General features: G+C 37.7%; 1 pseudogene; it reads left to right on the top strand.

Moving 5' to 3' along the window:
- The first annotated feature begins 21,977 nt into the window (after window positions 1-21,977).
- Window positions 21,978-22,077, top strand: LOC122100036 (annotated as a pseudogene).
- The last annotated feature ends 1,796 nt before the right edge of the window (window positions 22,078-23,873 follow it).

The following is a 23,873-nucleotide window of genomic DNA, read 5'->3' as shown; positions in this document are numbered from 1 at the left end:
CAATCTGTGGTGTAGATTTTGTTTCGTATTGTTCCAGGGGACTCATTTTTGTTATCTTCTTTTTCACCATCTAGTGTTCCTATAATATTCTATACCATTCTCTGATGACTATAATTTTACTGGATTCTCTAATTTCTCTGTTTCTGTTTTACCTTTTTTAATTACTTTAGAAACTCTAACTCAACATGACATAAATTATCTTTATAATATTAGCAAACAGATTTCATTTCCATATTCTTACCCTAGCCTTCTACATAATTTTGGTACTTAGTGATCCCCAAATGTGAAAATAAAGATAGGGAGCTTCTTATTTAGATATTATTTAGTATTTCAAGACTTCATTAATTCAATGCCCTTAGTAGTATGTCCCTCATACATGTATACTAAGCTGGTGGCAACTTTTTCTTATTCTCAGAAACTAGGAAATATGGTGTCCCTGTAGTTTCATTAGGAAAAGGATGTAGTTGAATTAATTTACTAAACCAAATCTGCTGTAAAGTATTTCTACAAGTTATTTGGCTTAAATAATCCATATTTACCGTTTTACAGTTCTAAAGGACAGAAATCTAAAAGAAGTCTCACTAGATTAAAATAGAGACACCCACAGAGCTAAAATATTTTTCAAATGATTCTAGTGGAAAAGACATTTATCTCTGTTCTGCTTCCCAGAAATTCAGAATCTGGGTTGTTATTTTTTCCTTTATCTTCTAATGTAGGATCTTTACATCTTTCTGATGGTTCTTACCTAATCATGTCCCTTTTGAACTACACCTGGGACTTTTAACTACCTTTGAGTATACTTCCCCCATATGATAATTATTCAAATTTGTTCTCCTTGGGTAATGAGAGGTTATTATTTTACAAACATATATATAATGCAAATCTACATTTGAAGGATTAGGTATGTGGGAAAGACAGATATTCTGTGAAGGTATTTTGCTATGTACAATGAGTGTGTAGCATTCTTTCTATTATAACCTGTTATCCTTTCATTAACCTGAATAAGATATTTCTTCAATGAAATATAACTAGAAAAAATTTAGTCCCTTAAAGCAATTAATCCTGATTAAAACATTGTCATGTACTAGAAATCATAAATGCCTGAAGCAGTTCTGGCACTATCACATTTTATATATTCTGCATACAATCTTCTCTTTGCAAGAGCATTTGATTGTTATTATTTTGGAATTATGGTTAGTATTTATTTGACTGCTATTTTTAAAGTATGCATCACCCAATGCTGGTTCTCTTTTTCTAACTTTTTTGGGTCTAATCTATTTTTGAAAGAAAGGCAGCCATTTGAATTACATGAACTGCTTATTGAAGTTGAATCAGCATGGAGAGGAAAGGAAGAAAATTGATGACTTTGTGGTTATATCACATTAAAAATGTATCTGCAAGCTATTTATCTTAAAATCATCTATTTTTCATTATATAAGATTCTGATATAATTTAGTCTCCCAACTCACACATTGTTAATGCAGTCTTATTTCATGCCTCCCAAAAACAAACACCAAATTACTATTTATTTTTAAGTTATCATTTATTTAAAAATATATTTTTAAAAAATTAGTCGAGGGAAATGGTTTATTAGATATTTAGAGTCATGTTCACACTCTAAGGTGAAAGCCAGAGAGGGGAAAAATTCCTGATTTTATTCTTCCTTGAGCCACTCTGATTTATTTCATCTGCTTCTGAAAGAATGAAATTCTTGATTTGAAGCCTTTTGCTTGATATCCACAATGAGTCATTCTTCCATTATTAATAGAATTTGGAGAAAGGATGAGAATTCACACTAGAAATAGGAGAAGAGGAAAAGAGAAGAAGAAATCTAGATATTTTATTCTTCCTCATCACAATCACAAGGTCTGGATAATGATAATGGATATTAGATACAATGCTCTAGAGTGATTAAACACATCTATAGAAAAGATAACCCTACAAGTGATCACATGGAGAATGCTTATTTATAAAATATTATAATAATTTCCTACAGAAAATGTTATCTATTTGTTAAGTTCTTGGTTAGGATTTGTTTAATTCTGGTGTGCTATAGTCAACTATCATAATGGTATACAAGGATGGTAAGAAACTAACATCTTAATATCACATTCTAATATTAGCTTAATTCTGCCTGTGTTATATGTATGAGGCTGTATTTGAGTTTTGCTTCAATTTCACATGCTATATTCTTCCAGTATGCAAATTGAAGGAAGACTCCCTCTGAAATATGCTATTTTTATGGCTAAGGGAAAACAAGTCAGCTTTTAGACACAGACAATGAGATAGAAATCTTCCCCTAGAAATAATCTTTCTCCAATTCTGGTTCACTTTTGTAAGCTGAAATAACTCACATAACCCATTTTTACATTGCAGGTAAAGGTAAATCTCACCTACAGAAGCTGATGCAAGACATAGAGTAATATACCAAGGTATGCAACACTTGAGATAAAGAGAAAAAAAAGAGAACTATAATACAATCAATCATACTTGTGCTCACATGTCTCTGCAGGAAGGAAGGTATTATGTACCTTTGTTTCTAAAACTACTGAGATCTTCAAATCATGTCTTTTATGCTTGGATGTTACAGGAATTAGAGAACATTTTGATACTGAGACAGCATAAAATCTTGAAGAAAGCTGGACTAATCATTTCAATACTACCTTTTGTTCTCCAAGAAAATAAACCATTTTAAAGACAATACTTTATAATTTCTTACCTAATATCTTTTATTTTCCAGAAATGGATTTTGTTAATATATGTGACTATCCAACAGAATAAATATCTTCATTTATATGCATCTTGTGCAGACAGCAAGTCAATTAGATGTAAGTGTGAGTTCATCAGTAGCACTTTTTCAAACTGCAAAACTTCGTTTAAATAGAGATACAGGTGGACCCATTGCAACAATGAGATGTACAAGACGTTATGTCGAAAAATGAACTTTACAACTTTGGTGGGGGAGGGTGGGGGGAGGATTGGGTGGGGGGACAGGGAGAGGGTGGGAAGAGATGGGAAGGGGAATCAAAAGAGGAGGCTACAATGCTTGCTAAGAAATGTACTCATTATTTTGCCCATGTAATTGTAACCCCTCTGTACAGTATTTTCACAATAAAAAATAATATAAAGAAGAAAAATAAATAAATAAAACTGCAAAAAATTTGGACAAGGAGATAATACATATATTTTTTCCATCATCAACTACCAAATCCTCCTTCCTTCCTAAGAAACACACCCAATTAATAAAAAGTCATAGATATTTGGCTCTTGATCTTGAAAATGAAAGCAGAATGTTATGGATGTCTGAGATGATAGTTAATAGTGTTTTACATAGTAATGTCACATGCAACAACCCTATGAATCCTGCAGGTCTTAACACTACTTCCTTAGTGATGTAATAGGAATGTCAGCTTTACTGGATGTAGTATTGTTTCCACTTCCTTTCCTACCACCCGACCTAAATTATAATACATATTATGGGTGTGTTCTCTTCTTTTTCTGATAAGATTTGCTAAGCGTCTGTCAATCACTTTGATTTTTTCAAAGAATCAACTCTTTGTTGTGTTGATTCTTTCTGTGATTTTTTTTATTCTAATTCATTTAATTCTGATTTAATTTTAATTATTTGTTTTCGTCTACTGCATTGGGGTTTATTTTACTGCTCTTTTGCAAGGAGTCCCAGATGTCTCATTAAATTTTTGGTTTCAGATCTCTCCAATTTGTTGATGTAAGAACTGAGAGCTATAAACTTGCTTCTGAGTACTGCCATTGCTGTTTCACAGAGGAGCTGGTAGTTTGTATGCTCATTTTTGTTGAATAACATGAACACTTGAATTTCCTTTCTAATCTCTTCCATGAACCAATCGTGATTCAGCAGTGTGTTGTTCCAGGTCCTTGCGTTGTTACAGGACCCTCTTTGGTGGTTTTTAGTGTTGAGTTCTAATTTTATTCCCTTGTGTTCTGAGAGAAAGCAAGGTATAAATTCAATGTATCTGAATTTGGACAAGTTTGCTTTGTGGACTAAAATGTGGTCTATTTTGGAAAATGTTCCATGTGCTGCTGGAAAACCATGTATTCTGATGCTGCTAGTTGAAATATTCGGTATGTGTCTGTTAAATCTAATTTACCTATGCAGTTGTTTAGGTCCGCACTTTCTCTTTTTAGTTTTTGCCGAGTTGATCTATCTAGTGGGGAAAGTGGTGTGCTAACGTCCCCAACAATTAAAGTCCTTGAATCTATTTGGGATTTGAGGGAAAGTAGTGTTTCTTGGATAAATTTGGGTGCTCCGTTGTTTGGCGAAATGATATTTAGAATTGTAATATCCTCCAGAAGGAGATATCCCTTAATTAGTGTGTAGTGACCTTCTTTATCTCTTCTCACTAGTTTTAATTTGAAGTATATTTTATCTGATATTAGTATTGCAACTCCCACTTGATAATGGTGGCCATTTGCTTGGTAGATTTTGTTCCAGACTTTCATATTGAAAATGATTTTTTTCTTATGAGCAAGACGTGAATCCTGAAGGCAGCAGATGAAGGATCTTGCTTTTTAATTGAACTAGACAGTCTATGTAGCTTAATTGGAGAGTTAAGTTCATCAATGTTGAGAGATAGGACTGAGAGATATTAGGGAGTTCCTGCCATTTTATCCACCTTCTTGGGGGCTGAGGCAACTGAGTTCTTCTTATGTTTCTTGGATTCTCAGTTTGGGTTTAGTTTCTTGGCCTTTATTGTGGTCTTGTTGGTTTTCTATGTGTAGGACATCTTTAAGAATCTTTTGTAAGGCTGGTTTGGTGGAGATAAATTGTTTAAATTTTTCATTGCTATGGAAGGACTTTCTTTAACCTTGGGTTATGAATGAGAGTTTAGCTGGGTATAGTATTCTTGGTTGATATTTGTTTGTCATTATGGCATGGCATACATCATTCCATGGTCTTCCTGCTTGAATTGTCTCTGCTGAGAAATCTGAGGTGATTCTAATTGGTTTCCCTTTATAGGTGATTGATATTTTCTCCTTGACAGCTTTAAGGATGTTTTCCTTGGTCTGAATTGATCCTGCGAGGATTATACTGTGAGAGTGGGATGTCCTGTTTTGGCCATGTCTATTTATATTTCTAAAAGCTTCTTGTATCTTAATAGACCTATCTTTTTGCATGTTTGGGAAGTTCTCTGCTAGGATCCTGTTAAACAAATTTCCTATACAATTAACTTCTGATTCTAGGTGCTCTTCTACACCCATTATCCTCAGATTAGGTTTTCTGATGGTGTCTTCCATGTGTTGAATTGATCTATCGTATTTCCTGGATTTTTCTTGAATGGTTGTATGTTCTTTCTCTATAATATGTAGGCCGTCTTCAATCCCCGAGAATTGATCTACTATCAAGACTTTCTACTTTGTTATTTATTTCTTTTCCTTCTAGTTGGTTGGCTTTGATGGCTTCCAATTCTTTGTTGGAGCTTTGTTTTAGATCTTGTATGAACTTCTTTACTTCCTTAATTTAATGTTCAGTGTTTATTCTCAAGTCACTTAGTTGATTGGTTATGGTTTCCTTGGACTCCCATTCCTTCTGTTGGGTTCCAGTCAGCGTTCCCTTTGTGGACTTCCTGACTTCTTTCAGCTCTCTGTTTATAGATTCCATGGATGCCTTTAGTGATCTTTGTGTATTCTCATGCTGCTCTCTCAATTCCTGTATCACTCTTTGATTAGCTTCCTTATGTTCACTCAATTCCTGTAGTTCTCTTTGAGTGTTCTCAGCCTCCTAACACCATTCCTCACTTTCTCTTTGTCTCTTCTACGCCAACTCCCGCAATTCCTGTCTATCTCTTTGACTGATCTCAGCCTGCTCACACCATTCTTTTATTTCTCTTTGAGTGTTCTCAAGCTGCTCATACAATTCCTGTATCAATCTTTGAGTATCTTCCTCAGGCTCATGATATTCCTGTATTGACCTTTCGTTTGTCTTCTCTCTCTCCCTATCACGCTCACATGAAGTCTTTGCAGGTTTTCAATCTTTTCATTTACCATGTTTACCAGTTGTGTTTGCAGAGCTTTTTGGGAACTCTCCTCTGGATTATTCATTTTCTGTTCTGTCCCCTGATTACCATGAGTGGGAGTTGAGATACCCGGGTTTACCATTATTCTTGTGTTTTTCAGGTTTGTTCTGCCCATTTGGGATGAATGAAACACCAGTTTTGTGCTAGAACACTACCTTAAGGCAAGCATCAACCAAAGTCTGTAGTTGCAAAGTAAAAAGTCTGCAGATACAATCTAGTTCAACAGATATAGCTATTCAACATCAAACAACTATGTATTAGTGTGCTGCGAACTGCAAAGAAGAATTTGGCAAAGCAGACATTATTAGGTTAAGGGAGATATGTGGGTAAAAATAGGAATAGTGGGATGTGGAAATGTAGAGGGAGAGTTAACTTGACTAAATACTAATATCTAAGCGGGAAATAGGTTGGATAGAATGATAGTAGAGAGAGAGAAAAAAGAAAAAAGGGCAAGAAAAAATAGAAACAAAAATTAAAAATTAAAACTGAAACACATAAATCATGCAAATTAACAAAGTAATATTCAGAGAAGAACGAGGATAGGATAAGAGAAGGGGAGGGATAGAATGAGATGTGAAAAACTTAAAAATAAAAATGCTTAAAATATCATATAGGTACATAGAAGTAATACTGATATTAAGGAATTTAAGTCTAAGAGGTTTTGAACTGAGTAATAAATTTCTGGATTAAGTGTGTACAAAATGGGGGTTAATGTCTAATAATCGACTATGGGTATATCTGAGGATGAGCAGAACAGCAATTAAGTCACACAAAGACGAACGAAAGAGGAAAAGTGAAAAGAATGAGAAACAAAGAAAGGAAGGAAGAAAGAAAGAAAGAAAGAAAGAAAAGGATCAAAAGTCTGTAGAGCTAAACAAAAAAATGAATGAAAAGAGAAAAAAGAAAAAAAATCACAAACACACACACACACACACACATACCCTTAAAATAAAAAGTATAAGAGCAAGAAAAAAGGAGTTAAAAATATTTTTTAAAGATAAAAATGAAAAATTTTAAAAAGTTTAAAAAAATTATAAAATGTACAAAAAAAGAATTCTTTGATATTTTTTGGTGGGGATGGGTAGATCCTGTATCTCCCTTGTGTCTGTAACTGTCTCTTGTTGGAGTCTCTGGTCTGCTTGTGGTGTTTGATTTTCCTGTGGCTTGGTTGGTCTCTTAAGTCAGTTTGAGCAGGCAGAAAAATGCTCTGCTTTACCCAGAATTTTGTGATCCTCCTCCCAGGCTAGTTCAATGAGAAGGAGATCTGCTTTGAGTTTCACAACAGAGGGAGATGGCTGTTTTTTCTAGTTTGGAGATGCTGTGATGAGGCTAATTTCTGGTAGGGTGGAGGCCTTTTAGCAAACAGTAGCTTTTCTCTGGGGGGCTAGCTTCTGAGACACTGACAGAGCCCAGCCTGGAGCCATTCTCAGGGTTTAAGTTTACTGAATGTCAATTGATTGTCAAGGCTACTATAGGAAGGGGCAGCCTCTGGCTCTGTTTATCCAGTGAAGAAAGCCACTACTGGGGCTGGTGGAGCTTTCTCAGCTGTGCTGGGTCACTTTCCGCTGGGTGTAGCTGAACCTGGAATGTCAGAATTGGTTCCTGTGACCTGGTAAATGACTCTTGTTTTCTTTCAAGGCCTGAGTTGGAGCTAGCTGCTCAGCCAGGCCTCTGTCAGTATCAAAGATGGAGATCTCTGGTAGTAGGGAGGGGAGGGATGTTCTTACCTCCTCTGCTCCCTGAGAAGGGGTGAGGATGTCAGGCTTCTACTCATGCCAGATTCTTGGTTTTTGGGTCGTCTCTGGTATGCAATCTGCAGGATGAAGATGTCTGTTCCTTGTCAGTTCTTCCTGGTGTTGAGTAGAATCAACTCACCTGCTGCATCTGGAGTCGTTGTCCTGGACTCTCTGTGTTGCAGGTATGGCAGCTACGGTCGCCACCGCAGCCACTGCTGCCACAGCGGTGGCTGCTGACAAGTGCACAGATCTGTTTCCTTGCCTGGATTTTCTCTCTCTGGCCTAACTCTGTGTACTGTGATGGCACACTTGGTGTGATTCTCTGGTTTAGGACTGTTCACTGGAGCACTAAAACTGCTTTCTATGTGAGAGCTTGTTTAGCCTCCAGCTTCTCCTCTGCCATCTTCCTGGAACTCCTGTATGTATTTTTATTTTGTCAAGCACTGAGCTTGAACTCAGGTAGTGGCAGTTCTGCCTCAGGTTTGATCACTCTAGGCTGGGGTGCAGCCACTGGACCCATAGCCGAACCTGGGTTCCTGGGTCCCAATGGCTGACAGGAAAAAAAATTTAATGCAAAACAGAAAAAACCCTGACAATTTGCAGATGGCTGCCAATTTTACATTTTTTTCTTTGCTAGGTGACCATACTGGGTCTGAATGACACGGTTGAAAAATGTTGGTAACCTGGCATTGCTGAAAGCTGGCAGGTTACCAGGGAAGCCATAGGCCAACACAGCAACATAGGCCCTGTGTTTGAAGCCCGGTCCTGACCCCTAAGAGATCTAAGAATCTCATTCCTAGTCATAGGAATACCGATGGAAGATTATGAATAGCAAGGCTGAACTAGTTATTTCTGAATACTACTATACAATTAGAGTGATTTTAGGAGGCCAATTGATTTTAATGAATGCTTTTTGACACATTCAAAGAATACTATTAATTACATGTATGGTATAGTTTCAGGACAGTGGTTGATTTAATTAATAATTCATTAAGGCTGAAAACAATAATATTAATTACATGTAGGCAAAATAAACACCCAAGAATTGGCAGGAATGTAGCCTATATAGCTGAATAATGTGTAGACATCTCCTGCACTCTATAATGATCTATATTTATTTGTGTACAACAATCTGCATATCAATGTGTTCTTATTTTGTCAACTCTTAGGGCTCAATCTCAGGTGCTGGAAATTGCTAGTCAGCTTAATATGCTCCAGGCTGGCATGCTGACACCCATTAATGAATTCTGCTTTGTAGACTGTGGGTTCAGATGTGAGAAGCCGAGCGTGAAACATGTTTTCTTTTTCTTTGAAAGTGCTCGGTGACAGGTAGGATGTATAATTCAGATGCAAATCTATATGTAATGTAATAGGATGTAATAAATGTAAAAAATGTCATAGGTGGAAGAATTGTCATTACAATAAATGAAAAACAGATTGAATTAGTAGGGAATCATTCTAGGATAAAATTAGACACAAAAATTATAGGATGTGGATTAAGTTTAATATTTTATTAAGCATTGACAGAATAAAAATTTCATGGAAACACAAATACCTAATAATTGGTAGTAACACACGATGCATAATTTAATAATATATAGGAATATGTCTCATTCTATAAAATACATAATTATAGTAGGAATGTACGAACATATGTGATAAACAATAACAGGATATTGAGTAATTTTAATTAATGCTTTATTAATTGTTAACTGGGACACATCATTAAATGGAGACATAATTTAATACCTAATAATTGGTAGTAATACTATCTATAATTTAATAATATGCAGGCATCTCTCTTTTTGTGTATATAATATTTTTATACAACAATCTCTATCTATTTATATCTCATTCACTCCTGGGGCTCCGTGGTTGAATGTTCACTGAGGAAGCATGAAGCACTGGGTTTGATTCCTCAGTGCACATAAACAGAAAACCCAGAAGTTCTGCTGTCTTTCATTCAATTGTGTGCTAGCCTTGAGCACAAACGCTTAGGAACAGGGTCAAAGCCCATACTCAAGCCCCAGGACTGCTGCCAAAAAAAAGTAGAATGTTTTAACTGCAACTATAGAAGGGCAAGAAGGGCAGGACTTCAAATACCTCATCACAGGGTAATCTAGGAGTCTGGGGCTGACAGCTTCCACCTAACCTGACTTAGCCAGATGTAAACTGCTGCAACCCAGATCCATGGGTTATCCCCATCATCCTGGTTACCCTGGCTTATCCCCATATCCTGGGTGCTCAGGGCCTTTAAAACTTGGCAGGAAGTCTGCTAGAACCTTTGAAATATGGCTTGAAGTGATAGAGCTCTAGTCTTGATCAAATGTTATTAGAATAGTATCCTCATGTTTTGAGTTCAAGCCCCATGGCTAACCCCCCCCCCCAAAAAAAAAAAAACCACCACACTAAACCATTAGATGTGAACTTGTGTGGTTTGTGAACTGTTCCTCAAAGAATGGTGATACTGATAAAAGCACCCTAATTCTAATGAAAGCTTGTGGAATAGAGCTACGTGCTAAGTCCTTCACAGGGTGCAGTTTGCTGCATCCTGCATTGGGTGCTGTGTGCTGAGTCTTTCAAAGGATGCTGTGTGCTGAGTTATGCAAAGAGTGCAATGTGCTGTGTCCTTCAAAGGGTGCATTCTTTCTTCGGGTCCTTATAAGATCTCCACAACTGAGATGATTATGCAGACAAGAATATTGAGAGGCTCATTTATGTCCCCATGGCAGGGACAAAGATGTATTACTGAAGACTAGTAAGTTGTCTCCTGCAGACAAATTAATTGTTTTGTTTTGTTTTTTCTCAGTCATGAACCTTGAACTCAGGGTCTAGGTGCTGGCCCTTACCTCTTGGGCTTATGACTAGCGCTCTAACACGTGGAGACATGGATCCCCTTATAGCAGAGGCCACAGCCTAGGGGTCTATAGCTAAGGTCTGTCATCCTGCCTTCTCAGAAAGCTGAGATCTGAGGATCTGGGTTCCAAACTATCCCAGACACAAAAGCCTATTATCTCCATGAGCCTATTATTTCCAATTCACCACTAAGAAACCCGAAGTGGAATGTGGGTGCTTGTTGCTCATGTCTGTCATCCTAGCTACCCAGTAGGATGAGATCTGAGGATCATGGTTCAAAGCTAGCCTGGGCAGGAAAATCCTTGAGACACTTAGCTCTGATGGACCCCCGAAAAAGCTGGGGTGGTGTTTGGCTCAAGTGGTAGAGCACAAGACTTGAGGAGAAGAGTTCAAGGACAGTACCCAGGCCCAGATTTCAACTCCTACAACAATAAAGAAAAGACAGAAACAAACTAACAAACCTGAAGTAGAGGGCTGGGAATGTGAGAGTGTAGATTGCTTTGCATATATGAAACCCTGGGTTTGATTTCTCAGGACCATATCACTAAAAAGAAGCCTGAAGTGTCTCTGTTGCTCAAGTGGGAGAGGAGTATCCTTGTACAAGAGAAAATAAGTACAGTGCTCAGGACCTGAGTTCAACCTCCTGTGCACACGAGGGCTCATGCACACATATACACACACACACACACACACACTCACAGACTAGAAGTGGTGCTGTTAGACAAAATGCTAAAGCACCAGGCTTCTACACTGAGCTCATGGTCAGCACCCCAGCCCTGCTTTCAACCCGCAAACCTAGACAGCCAGGGCCCAACTTGGAGAGGTCAAATGTTTCAAATCCTGAAGAGCTTCAACAGCCCTAGATGACAGGAAGCTTTGTGATATCAGATATGTGCTTGGATTTTCCAAGCTTCCAGAAACCTAGGAGAGACATCATAGGCCCATCATCATCCTCAATGAAACATTTCATGAGTTTCAGTGCCCCAGTTGTCTGCCAGAAGGACTGCTGAATTATATTGAGCACTGTATCTCAACACCGGAATATAGTCTCACAATGGCAGGATAAGTGCACAGGACTTGGCCTGCCACGGGAGATGGCACAAATGGCGTCCTGTCAAACCAAAGCACTGGGGAAAGAAATAGATTGGGATAAAATTAGACCTTTATCCTGACCTTAGGAGCCCACTCACACTCATTCTCACAATTTGACACAGATGGAGTTGTTTGTTACATAGCTGTACAGAAGTGAGGCCTTTTGTCTGCCTGTCCAGACAATGAGGGAGACTTCTTCCAGCAGGCCTGGGATGCAGAGAAACCCTCAGGCTATACTGGGAACAGTGAGGGGAGCCGCAGAACATGCACTTTCATGAAATCAGTCTCTGTTATGAAATCATTTTATTGGATACAAATTTTCTAGCTTGGTGCCATTCATCGTAACTACTCTGGAGCTTCACCTATAGGAATACATACATAAATACATACATATACAAAGATATGGAGGTACAGGTTATTTTTGAGGGGGCAGGTCCTGGTGTTGAACTATGAGCCTAGGCATTGTTCCTGAGATCCTTTTGCTAAAGGGTAGTGCATTAACCTTGACTCAAAACCCCACTTCTGGGTTTTTCTGTGATCTCTTAGAAATAACATTGTCATAGACTTTCCTACACTGGCTGGATTCAAACTCAGATTCTCTACATCTCAGACTCCTGAGGAGCTCAGATCACAATGAGAAGCCACTGGCACCTTCTTCCTTTTCTTCTTCATTTTTTAATCTGGAAACCTGAATTCTTAACAGGGTCATACCAGTGTTATGAATTTATAAGTTTACTACCCAATGTCCTTTATAGCTGCTTTCTCTAAGAAGGATTTTCCTTCCACATCTTACCATCTGTTCATAGGTTTGAAACCAAAAGTGAGAAATGAGTGTCACAGAATTTCTGTGCAAATGTCCACAGGACATGCCAGCTCTGTCAATTAGCATTGAGCTACAGCAATTTACTGTCTCAAGATGGGAGGACCAAAAGCTAGAGCGATCCTTATATTGTCTGTGTTGTTTCTTTTGCCTATAAAATGATCTAAAAATTAGGAGTGCTGTGTGTCTCCAACCCTAAGTATATAGAATATACTAGAAGCATCTTCATGCATCACTTTTCTAGTGTCTCTCGAGATTTAGACTCCAGGTTTGTGTGGAGGTGCTCCTTGGTGAATCCCTGAGGATAGCCGCTTGAAACCTTTTTGAGAGATCACCCTTCAAAGTCAGCCTGAGCAGGAAGTCTGTGAGACTCTTATGTCCAATAAACCACCAGAAAACCAGAAGTGGAGCAGTGGACCAGAATGTAGAGATAGAGCTTTGAGAGAGAAAGCCGAGCAGAAGAAACAGGCTAGACCAGGCTGGAAAGCCTGGGAGGCACTTATGTCCGATTAACGACCAGATGGCTGGAAGTGGAGCTGTGGCGGTGGTAAAGCCTCAGCCTTGGGAAAAACAGCTGAGGAACGCATTAGGCCCTGAGTTTAAGCCATGGGATAGCCTCAAAATCGTCTTCAAAAAGAGAAGGCCACGTTTATGAATCAGTGCCCTACTTACTTATGTGTGTATATTACCTCCCTGAGTTCAAACACACTGTATGCAATGATGCTTCTCTTATTTATTTATTTATTTTTTAGATATGATCCTTGCGCCTACTGCATCATCCTCTTCATGTCAGACCCATTGCTTTCTCTTCCAGGGTTCCAGGCCCGTGTCCTTATATGATGCACACTGAAGATCTCAGCAGTCTTTATTTACATTTTATTATGAGGACAATGCAGGAACAGTAACAAATCAGGCAGGGGTACACAAGATAGGTTTTCTTAGAAGTAACCAGTCTTCAGAAAATTAAACTTGAGGAAGTAAAATGGTAGCATACTTATGTAAAAACTACTATTAAGAAAAATATGAGGGGGCTGGGAATGTGGATTAGTGAGAGAGTGCTTGCCTAGCATGCAAGAAGCCCTGGATACGATTCCTCAGTAGCACATACACAGAAAAGGCCAGAATTGGTGTTGTGGCTCAAATAGTAGAGTGCTACAGACAGTGCCCAGGCCTTAAGTTCAACCCAAGACCTGGCAAAGAGATACCTAGGTAGCTAGGTAGATAGATAGGAAGAAAGAAAGAAAGAAAGAAAGAAAGAAAGAAAGAAAGAAAGAAAGAAAGAAAGAAAGAAAGAAAGAAAGAAAGAAAGAAAGAAAGAAAGAAAGAAAGAAAGAAAGAAAGGAAGAAGGAAAAAGAAAGAAAGAAGAAAGAAAGAAAGAAAGAAAGAAAGAAAAAAAGAAAGATAGTTTAAACTTTGGACGTCAGGAGGAAAGAAGGGAACACTTCCCAGTTAGGAGACCTTTTGCAGTGTGCCTTCACATAACCACAGAGCAGGAAGACTGTCTCTTTCCCACTTCTCAGGCAACTAAGGGCCCCAGAGTCAAGAGGGCAGAGCTAGGTTCTAAATAATGTGCTTGGAGACAAAATAGAAACAGTCCTGCCTCTAGTTAGTCTGGGGATTTGCATTAATTATGTGGAGAATGAAGGAAGGAGAATGGACTGGCAGAGGTAGAAGGGTCTTCAAATCTGATAGATGGAGAGTCAAAAACCCACTCCCTAAGACCAGAGAGCAGGGTTTTTCTACTCTGTTCCTCCCCTCTCCCCCACTAAACTGGCTCTCTATTGGTAACCTAAAGGTAGCCTGAGTCTCCCTTCACATGAGAGAGGAAGGTTAATTAGTCATTGTTTGAAGAGGCCGAGTAAAGCCTGACCCTGGTGTAACTTTAACAAATGTTACAGGTTTTCCCCATTGCTGGTTGTGCCTGGAATAAATGAAGTGGTTTTGCAGCTCACTTAACTGCTGGGTGTGTACGTTCTTCCTCCTAATCCTGTAGGCCTGGTCTCTGCACCTAGCCTGTATTTTGAAACTGTTTTCTGTCCTTCAATAACAGAGTTACACTGGAGTTCTTCCTGCTAACAGAGCTAGGGCTATGAATCCAGGATAGGTCAATAATGTTTCTTTCCTTCTTCTATAGCTCGAGTACTATAAGAACATTTAATGTGCAAGTAAATTCTCATCACCAAGGGAGACACACGAAGCTCTTGAATATCTGACCTTTCAGAAGTGCAAGTCATTTTGTCATAGATTTCCTGCCATGGCTGGCTTCACCCTGTGATCCTGAGACCTCAGCCTCCTGAGCTAGGGTTATGGGCATGAGCTACTTGTGCTCTGCTAGGTTCAGAACTGTAATGACATTGACAATACAAGTCAACTGCTTATCACAAAGGGCTTGTGGAGCATATTAAGCCTTTTAACCTTGGACCTTTAAGAACCCTGTAGGACACAATATTACAATGCTACAGTCTGAGAGGATGGGCATATGTATGTGCTACACTTGAACCTTGAGCTCTGAGTCCAATTCTGGTGTACATCAGTGTTCATCTTCCATAGAATGTTCTCGTAATTAGCAAATAGGAAAAGTATTTTAATTAACCCTCACTCTTTTTCCAGTTGTGTGTCTCGAACTCTAGCCTGGGCACTGACCCTGAGCCCTTCATTTCAAGGTGAATACTCTAGCACTTAATCCAAAATGCCAGATGGGTTCTTTTGGTGGTTCACTGGAGATAAGAAACTAACAGGCTTTCCTTTGGACTGTGGTCTTCAGCTCTCAGCCTTCCGAGAAGCTATGGTTCCACTTATGAGCCACTGGCATCTGGCCTATGGTTTTAGACAGTCCTGGGCTTGATTTTAGGGCCTGGGTACTCTCTCTGAGCTTCTTTTTCTCAAGGCTAGCCACTTGAGCTACTCCATAGCTTCTGGCTTTTTCTGAGTATGTGGCACTGAGGATTCAAACCCTGGCATTCATGCATGCTGAGCAAGCACTTTACCACTAAGCCACATTTCTAGCCCCACCCTCACAATTTTATACCTCACTTGCCTATCCTCAAGAAAAGGCTTCTGAGTATAAATCATCTAAAGAAAACCCGATAGGAAGTTTCCAAAGATAAATAAGACAAAGCTCATACTTGTGAGAGACTCTAATCATGTGAAGACTGTGACAAATTCTTCCATTTAATTATGTATTATGTTTCAACACTTAATAAAATATTAATGAGAATGAGTCAATGTCCTAAATTATTGGGTATAATTTTATAATAGATGTGCAAAATGTAATAAATATTATGTGTATAAAAATACTAAATACAGTAATCAATCAATAAATAAATCAAAGAAAAATAAAATACAAAATCATTCTTTTTCTGTGGGGGTCCTTTTGTGTGGCTTGAACTCTGGGCCTGGGTGCTGTTCCTCAGCTCTTCAACTCAAGGCTAGCACTCTACCACTTGAGCCACAGCGCCACTTCCGGATTTTTTCTTTTTGCTTATGTGGTGCTGAGGAATCGAACCCAGGGACTCAGGCATGCAAGGCAAGTGCTCTACCACTGATCCACCTGAATCATAATATGAAATTAACATACATATGTAAGTATATATATCATATATTACACATGTATAGAGATATTTTTCCATTTTAGGGCCTTCATTCAGGCCCTGGGAACTCTAGCCTGAATTTCTTTCCTCATGGACAGTGAGCTTCGCCTTCACCCATGATGCAAAATTGTTACCTGGACGGTGAGCTCAAATCCTAGCAATGGCAGAAATACTGGTCCCAGTTCCAAGACAGTGACTTAATTTTTTAATGGAAGCAGTTATGTTTATTCAGTTCCATACTGAACATTTTAAAAAGTGTAGAATTTTGTACAGCTATTCACTCAGAGATCCTTCCCTTTCCTCCAAAATGCTTCTCTGAGAACTACATTGTTTGTCTTTGTTCGTTTTTTATTGTAAAAATATTTTACAGGAGCAAGGTAATGAGTAAATTTCATATTGAGCATTGTTACCTCCTCCTTTGTTTTCCCCCTACCATACCTTCCCTCCCATCTCCACAACTCCCCCTGCTTAGGTCAGTGACTTAGTTTTCATTTTTAGTTGGCACAAGGTTTGAACTCAAGTAGTAGCAAATCTTCCCTCACATTGCTACAGATTTACCAAGACCCTGAGTTCAAATCCCAGGCTAGGAAAGAAAACTAGCAGAAATTCCAAACTAGGTAGCTTTATTTTTTTAATTTAGTTAAATAATTATATTTTCTTTATTCTTTTTCTTTTTTTTCTTTTGGCCAACCATGGGGCTTGAACTCAGGTCATGGAAACTCTGCCTCAGCTTAGATCTCTCTCGGCTTGGGTGCAGCCTCCAGAACCATAGCTGATCCTAAGATCATAGGCCCAGGGGACTTTCTAGAAAAAAAAACTGGAAAGCAGAAAAAGTGGCAACCTTCAGGGGGCTGGGGTTTTATTATTTTGTTCTTTGCACAGTGACCATCCTGGGTTTGAATGACATGGCTGCAAAGTAGATATGACTTGCCATTGCTGATGGCTTGTGGGCTATCAGTGAATCCATAGGACAACCTGTGAACATAGGCCCTTTGTTCAAATCCCAGTCCTGACACCAATGGCAGGAGAACACAAGAGACTCATTCCTATGCATGGGAATATCCATTGAAAGTGTAGTTCATGCATCCGTCTAGTCTAAAATTGGATGCAATAGTCTTAGAATGCTGATTGATCTTAATGTATAATTTATTAAGCATTAAAAGAACAATATTCCTTCAATGGTGGTATAATAAATACCTAAGAGTTGGTAGGAACGTAGTAGGTGTCATTCAATCATAGATAGATGGCTCTGGCACTCTTTAACAATATATATTTCTTTGTATATCACCGTCTGCCTATCCATGCATCGCTGTTTTGGCCAAATCTCAGCGCGTGGGAACCACTTAACAGCTTCATTGGCTAGGGGATCCCATCCTCAAACTCACCCATTCATGAATTGGGCCTGCTAGGCCCTGAGATCAGATCCTAGCACTGCCAGGCATGATGGAGAACACATACATCTAAAATCTAGATTCTATGTGATAGGATGTAAACAATGTAATAATTGGTATAAGTGTCATCAGAGTCAATAAAATAAGTAGTAAATAAATTAATAAAACAAGAAATAAAATGAATGAACGCACCAAACACAATATGGACTGAACACCTGAACAGAAGTATAAATCCTATCATTAAGATGTATATAAGGAGTAACTTTTCCAGGACTGAGGCTTGAATTCAGTCCCCGTAGGAGGAGGGAATGGTGGGAGATCCTGAGATACTTGTTTCTGGACCTAGGAAGAGTCATGGCATGCGATCCATCTCATCCTTGAATGAGTAGTTTGTGCATGATGCGAGTAGGAAATGATACGCAAGACTCATGGGGTATAGATTATTTGTAAAGAAGAGTTAATGAAGCATGACAATAATCATCACAGACATGAAATGAATGCATCAGAAAATACCCAAATATAGGTACACACAGATTGGATTCCATCACAAGTCACCATCAATCCTACTCTATACAAATATGTACTTATTTGCATTCTACCTTCTACTTATGAATGGATGACTATTGTGCTCCCCACTCTCCCCCCAGGGGGGCTCAAATTCAGGTACTGGAAACGCCTAGCTCCTTTGTCGCTCACAGGTTGTTGTGCTCATATGGACCCATTCACCAATTGGGCCTGCTAGGTCCCGAGTTCAGATCCCAGCCCTGACAAAAGATTCATCTTGATGTAAGACGCCAATGGTTGCATATGTTTTCCTTTCCTGTGCAAGTCTTGGGTCTCAGCTAGGATGGAGAATGCATGGGCCACCCTGTGGTCATGGGAATAAGTTGTTATCCATGTCAGCGCAGTTATACCTGTCATTATATACATGAGAAAATACACAATAATCCATGAATAGCATACAAAATAAACACAATAAGTACACTCAATGCAGGATGCAGTCCTCACATGGATGTGAATATACATCACATGTTTAAATGATGCATTGAGCACTATTTTGGCCTCCCTGTGGCTCCATCTCAGTTCCTGGGAAAAGCCCATCTCCTTAGTGGCTCAAAGTCTGGTGTGATCACGTGAACCGATTGGGCAGTTGGGCCTCCTAGGCCCTGAGTTCGAAGCCCAGCAATGCCAAAAATTCACCCTGATGTGAGAAGCCAGTCATTGCACCTGTTTTCCTGTGCTGTGCAAATTCTGAGTATCAGCCAGCATGGAGAATATATAGGCAACTGATGTCAGCTTATATTTCCATAATTCATTCATCTGCAATAACAATTTGCAAGACTGGAGATGTGAAGCACTTAGACATGATTTTATTCTCCTTCATTTGGAAGATTAATCTTTAGTCAAAAGGAATGTTTAAAAATGGCCTAGAATTTATTCCTACCAGTTTTTATAAATGGCTTTGTACAATGGTATGTGATTATTTTACTTTACATAGGATAATTTTTTCTACTACCTATAAGTATTGGAAAAAGAAGAAAACTAAAATTTACTACTTAGAGGAATATGATAGAAATAGAAGACAGATTTTATGTTTGTCAAATCTCTCATCAGTACCCATATTCAAGACTTAAAGTCATATTTCTTACTATGTTACACAGATAGGGAAAATATATGATAAGGCAACACATGATGAGGCAACTATTAGTGACTTTAAAATGTACCTTCTTATGTGATGAAATTTACTTTATTAGCTAATATTTGGGTTTGAATTATAGGAGGCTGATCTATATAACACATTTCTGGAAGGCACCAACTGAACAACACAAATGGTGGGGGGTAGTATTTCTATACTTTAATGAATGGTTGAACTTGTTTGGTATTAGTGCTGGATACGTAAATCAACTCTATTGTAACTTGCTCCCTACACTTGAAAACCTTGTAATGTCACTATCATCTACTTGTCAAGTGTTATTTTGGTGAATATGATTTTTAAAAGTTTATTTGAAAAGGAATATACTTTCAGGAGATTAAATATAGGTTACATTGGTTTGAGAATGACATTTTTATTCTACAGAACCAAGTTTTACTGAAGTACCAGTGTTTTGAAGCACTAAGGGTCTTCTCAATTAATCTTTTTCTAAATTATATTTGACCTCTAAATCAAGTTTTCCTAGTCTTGGTTGACCAATTATGATCTATCATTCCAGAAACTATTTTTTTGGCTGCACTGAAATCTTTTATTCATCATTAGGAGAAAGGTATTAAAAATAACCTTGTTCATTTGTGATTTTGTTCACTCATATGGGCTGGTCATCTGTAAATTGAAAGTTTGAATTACAGTACTTTCTCTCAGATTTTGTGATCTCATCTTTCATTTTAAGTTGCCTTGCATTTCACAATTGATTACTGCTAATTCTTGTAAGCAATTGGGGCCCTGAAATATTATAGGAAATGAGAAATTGAGATGAGTCTTTAATTATTTTCTGTTGGCATGTTGCATGGGCCTATGTGAGAAGTCATGCCCTTGTTATCTGATGATGCAGATAACTGGGACCTGTTATCCTAGGACCCGTGGGTCCTGCAGAAGAATAATAGCTTTTAGACATCATATCAGCAAAATTTGGGTATAATCAGTAAGAATGCTTCAGAAATATGGAGAAAAACACTTTGGGACCAGCAAGTTAAAACAATAAACAGAGCATCAGAATAAAATCCCTTGTAGATTAGCAGAAAACAATACTGTTATTTTACCATGTGTATTCAGAAGACCACGAACACTTAGAAGGTATCACAAGTTTATACTGAAGATATTGCATTGATACTTTTTATATTCTAATATATATTCTAAACCTAATTATTTATATCCAATCTATTTATGGGAATAAATGTCAATATATTTGTCAAATTATCAATTCTAGTAAGATTCACTGTATGAAGTTTAAAATCAGCACATATAAATATAAAATATATAAGTACATATAATATAAAAATTGTTTTGCATTGTTGTGTTGTGTTTAGGGAATCAAAGGCAACTCTGTTTTAAAGTATTATTCCATTATCTGTACCTCAGTTTTTGGTAGAGTTAGACTTAAAGCTTTACCATTTGTAGATATGCAGCCTGGAGGCAAGAGGAAACACTTTGATTAAAACATTACAAATTTAAGGCCTAATATCGAGGAGAAACATATGGACTTCTCCAGGAGCTATTGCAATATTTGGTGATAGAATGTCAGTAGTGTAAGTTCCTGCTTGGTTGGATGATAGACAGGTCAGGACAGTAGGTAATCATGCATATGAACAATTTTTTCACTTTCTTGGCTTTAGCTACTTTTGAAATGATATGTATAATAAACAATTATGTTTTGATAAAATACCTTCCATTCTGAACAATTCTGTCTGAACTGTTCATCTCTCTATGATCCCTTGTAACTAAGATTATTTTTGTTCCAGTAAGACAATCCATGCTGTCAGGGTAAGATATTCTGGTTGGTCTGTTCCTACATGGAAGAAAGGTAAGGGTTCAGGGTCAACGTCTAGTGCATTGCGGTCCCTGGGTAAGGGTCACAAAATCACCAGGACACAGGGGATGCAGTGTGCAAACAGCAATTGCCACTGCATGCTGTGCTTTATTGTTAGTGGGTATTTAAAGACTAGCAAGCATAATCTTTGCCAAGATTTGGTCAGAAAACATTCACACAAAAATTTTCCACAGATACATTTTTACTTAACCTATGAGAGAATGTCTCGGTATATTATTATCTAAACTATTTTAGAGCAAGCTCAAACCACTTCTCCAATCTCAGCAAAATGCTTGACCAGATGTTCATCTATGCTTAAGCAAGCAGAAGAGCCACTTCCTCAGCTCCCATGAGTCTGTGACATGTTTTGAGATAGGGAGAGGGAACATTTTCCCTCTGTAGCCTGGCGTTCCAAGAGTTTTCCTAATCCCAAACACAGTCCTCAGATAATCCCGAGGCTGGAGCCTGCATCATTCTGCCCCCTCAACATAGACCCTGAGTCTTCACAGTTCAGGTAGACATTTGTCCCAGGAAGACCTCATTTGGGAAATTTTAACCTGCAGAAAGTTAGAAGTAGCTCTTAAGTAAGGCTTACTTTGAATCCATTAGCTCCACAAAGCTAACTAGGTTGATAAATAAGTACTTGAAAAGCCACCACCTTTGGACTTAGCTGTAAAGGCTTCAAAGTATGATCAAATTTAAAATGAAAATGACAAAATAGTCATTGACCAAAAAATTGTAAATGTGAGCAATCGACCAAACTATATAAGTTTTTTCCACTGTACGCAGAAATTTAGAGAAATAAGATCAATAGCATTTTTAGGAACAATAAGGGTTCCTTGTTACAAATAGGCAACCATGGATATATGTCTGTATAAAGATTGTATCATTACGTACTTAAATTTAGAGGATAATACATGCTTCAGCAGCAGGTCTACCCAAATTACAACAATACAGAAATTAACATGGCACTTGCACAAGGAGGATATGAAAATTTGTGAAGTATTCCATATTTTTCATTCTTCTGATGCAAGAAATGAAAAACAGTTATTAAAAAGTTGATTACAAAAATACAAGTGTAACAATACATGTAATTCATAGAATTAAAGGTTAGTTTGACATCAGTGTATTAAATTTTCTCCTTAGAAAGGCCTTTACATAACATAACCTTTACAAAACTTGAAATTAGATAATATTGCCATTTTATACCAAAGAAATAAAATAATATAAGAAACTACAAAAAAAAGGAGTCTTAAAATTCTTCTATATGGAATGCAATCTGCAAGGTCACATTTATTAATGAGTCTATACATTATATTACAATGTAGAATTCAAAGTATTATATCTAGGAGAGAATGATATAGATTATGGACATTACACAAACATAGATATACTTTTTTCAGAAAAGCACCCGGAACATCTTTAGTTTCTATACTATTCATTTCAACAGAAAAGTTAAAAATATTTCTGATTTAAAAAATCACAAACTCTGCAGAAATCATTACAGATGTATACAAACAACTCTTGAATACATTTTGATATCAAAGTCATGCAATTCACTTGGAAGAATACCATGGAATACATAAATTTTTATAGTAAGATATTGCTGTTGTTTTGTATTGTGAAAAAAATTTGTAGGGACACAAAAGATGGACTGGCATTTTTGAAATTTAAGAAACTTAACCAAACCATTACGACTTAGGATAACAATTTGTACAGCCTTCGACAACTTCAAAGAGGTAGTGATACATACTTATCTTTTGGCAATATCAAATGCAGTTTCTTCAAAGTTGTTCTTCAGACCTGGTTTGATATAGTGGTTCAACAGAAGGAGATACAGAGTATCTTTGCTATTTCTATTCCCAGCAGCAAGATGCAAGGAGGTCAAGAGGCCTTTAGTTTGGGGATTGGTATCTGCATCATGATGAAGTAATAAAGAAGCCATTCTGGTATTATTCCACATATAAGTACTATGCAGGGGTGTCCAGCCATTCAGAGTTATTGCATGAATATCTGCCTTGAGCTACCAACTCATGGACAATGAATAAGTGTCCACTCTTGGCTTCGCGATGAAGAGGGGTATACTCATCCTCATCCCTAGTATTCATCTGGGTGGCCTTTTTGGAAAGTAGTGTTCACACCACAGTAAGCCGATAAATTTCGGCATCCCAAAGAAGAAATTTGCTTGGATCCTACTCCATTTTTTTCTTGCAATTGATACCATTCCTCATTTTTTCATCTTGTTCCTTGTCTTCGTCAGAATTGCCTAACCAGAGATTTTGAGTACCAGTGGGAATGAGGTGTCCATGTATTTCCCCAGTAGTTCACATTGGTTGAACTGGTCGGAAAAAACTGGTGAATGTTCTGCATATGTTTTTTCACCATGATTTATTTTCTCTTTTTCCATTTTTACTATTCTAAATTATTCTAACTGGAGAGTAGTGAATTATAGGGAGCAGAGGAAAGATTTTCCTCAGTATTCAAAGGTAAAGACTGAAAATATGGACCAGTGGTGTCTTCATGTGCAGCTTATTCTAGGAATGAGAAAATAGGAAACAATGCCTTCTATGTAAATGATTTGGGAAATACCATGTTAAAGTGTAAGAGAACTCACTTCAACATATGGGATTTAAGAGCTTTCTAGTAGCTTTCTAATGTTGGTATCCAACATTAGAAAAAATGTATAATGCATTAGTAAAATAGAAGTCCTTTGTATGACTACCTAAATTCTTTTTTTTTTTAAGACACTTGTTTTCATCTAAAAATAGCCCTATCTATTGTCTTCAGGTGATTTTGATGATTGAAGATGCTTA

This window comes from Dipodomys spectabilis, unplaced genomic scaffold (assembly GCF_019054845.1).
Source record: "Dipodomys spectabilis isolate Male_0828 unplaced genomic scaffold, ASM1905484v1 ptg000554l, whole genome shotgun sequence".
Taxonomy (NCBI): Eukaryota; Metazoa; Chordata; class Mammalia; order Rodentia; family Heteromyidae; genus Dipodomys; species Dipodomys spectabilis.
The sequence above is the reverse complement of the archived record's forward strand: the minus strand, read 5'-3'. Positions and strand labels throughout refer to the sequence as shown.